The 2,130-nt window shown below is 38.6% G+C and overlaps 1 pseudogene; it reads left to right on the top strand.

Annotated features, from left to right (window-relative positions):
* Nucleotides 1–230: 230 nt before the first annotated feature.
* LOC104986403 lies at nt 231–1,867 on the top strand (annotated as a pseudogene).
* The last annotated feature ends 263 nt before the right edge of the window (nt 1,868–2,130 follow it).

Here is a 2,130-nt window from a genome sequence, read left to right on the forward strand (position 1 = left end):
ACCAGTAAGAGATATCTCAAGGCAATCCATGATGAGCTATCAAACAAATGACTAAGTCAGTGAATGCTCCCTTATTGAAAACAGAAAGAGCTATCAGACTGGGAAAGCCTGCCGGGTAGTTGGGGAAGCATTCCAAAAAAACATTACAAAACCAGGATTTATTAATATTAACTATGAAACAGTTAAGGGTTTACTAATGCACTCTCGATTTCAGAGCATTATCGCCTGAGATGGACGGCAGTCACTGCAAAGTTACTGCTCCTCTCCTGAGTCAGAGACTCAGAGGATGGTTACCAAGGATGGTCACAGCACGCTTCAGGACGTCTTGCGTATCTTTGAGACGCTTGGGGAATCCTAATGTACATGTGGGGGCGCTAGATAATGCTGGTTTTCTCCGCCTCTTTTGTTATCCACTGGCTTGTCTTTGCAGTACTCTGGTATGTTCTAGCTGAGGTGAATGGTGACCGGGGACTGGATCATGATGCCCCACCTGAAAACCACACTATCTGTGTCAAGTACATCACCAGTTTCACAGCGGCATTCACCTTCTCCCTGGAGACACAGCTCACAACTGGTTACGGCACCATGATCCCCAGTGGTGACGGCCCAAGTGCAATCACCCTCCTTGCCATACAAATGCTCCTAGGCCTCATGCTAGAGGCTTTTATCACAAGTAATTGTTTTTGTTCTTTAAAAAAATACAGGAATATTTTGGAATGGGTATAATCAGTTATAAGCAATCATACTACAGAACAATTCATTTGCATTATTGACAAGTAATGCCTGAGACTGAGAAGAAAGAGTCAAGGGTCAAACAACTGGAGAAATTTTTAAAAATTTGATTCTATATTAGCCAAAAACATATGAATAAAAAAATCTAAAAGGAATTTTTCAAAGGAGCTAAATATTTTCTTAAATAAGTGAATAAATATGTTCAATGCATATTACTGTCATTTTACCTAGCAGAAGAATTTGTTCTTTTTTTAAAACATTTACTGGGTTAGAATTTTCTCCTGAGTTCATTTTTTCAACATTTACTCAACACTAGTGAGCCCAGAGCACCACAGTCAGTATTGCATGATAGAGAACAAGAATACACATCCTTAGCAAAAAAAATATATATATATTTGGTATCCTTTTATGTATTTTACTTTAATGCATTTAAAGCATAATTTTGATAAGAGGTCCATAGACCTCACCAGCCTGCCAATATCTGTGGTGCATTAGTAGTTAAGAAACCCTGATCTAGAGTTGTGGGGGTGGGGGTGGGGTTCAAAGGAGGATGCACTTGAAGCATACACTGAAATCCCCTTAGAGCCAGAGCCTTTTTAAAAGAAAAAAGGTTTCTATAAATTTCAAAGTTAAAAGTTCTTCAATGGACCACTTGTCTACTGGTCCCTTCCCTACCCCAAACCATTCTACTATGAATCTAATCTCTATTTCAACTTTAAGTAATCTGATGGCAACTAAATTGCATTTATTTTCTGTTGTATTTTTTTTTAAGCACGGGTAGGGATATAGGCAATGATGACTCTGACATCCTAACAAACTTCGAAAGTTTTACATCTCTATGTGACAAATGAATTTTTCTTATCCATTTTGAAATCAGTTTTAAAATAAGAATATATGTACTATTTTGAAAAACGCTTCAGGCTAATGAGAAATTAACAAGTTCAATTCCTGACTTATTTGGCAGGCATGACACTAAGAAATGTATAACAATTTGCTAGATCCTTGTCACTCAGAAAAAGTAATGACATTTCTAGTGTTCATTCTAAAAAAAGAACTCAATGGTTTCTAATTTAGGTGCCTTTGTGGCGAAGATTGCCCGGCCAAAAAATCGAGCTTCCTCAATTTGCTTTACTGACTTAGCAGTAGTAGCTCACCTAGATGGTAAACCTAATCTCATTTTCCAAGTGGCCAACACTCAGCCTAGCCCTCTAACCAATGTTCGGGTCTCAGCTATACTCTATCAGGAAACGGCAAACTCTACCAGACCAGTGTGGACTTCCACCTTGATGGCATCAGTTCTGAGGAATGTCCATTCTTTACCTTTCCACTCACCTACTACCACTCTATTATACCATCAAGTCCTCTGGCTACTCTGCTCCAGTATGAAAATCCTTCCCA

This window comes from Bison bison, unplaced genomic scaffold, assembly GCF_000754665.1.
Source record: "Bison bison bison isolate TAMUID 2011002044 unplaced genomic scaffold, Bison_UMD1.0 scf7180017864068, whole genome shotgun sequence".
Lineage (NCBI taxonomy): Eukaryota > Metazoa > Chordata > Mammalia > Artiodactyla > Bovidae > Bison > Bison bison.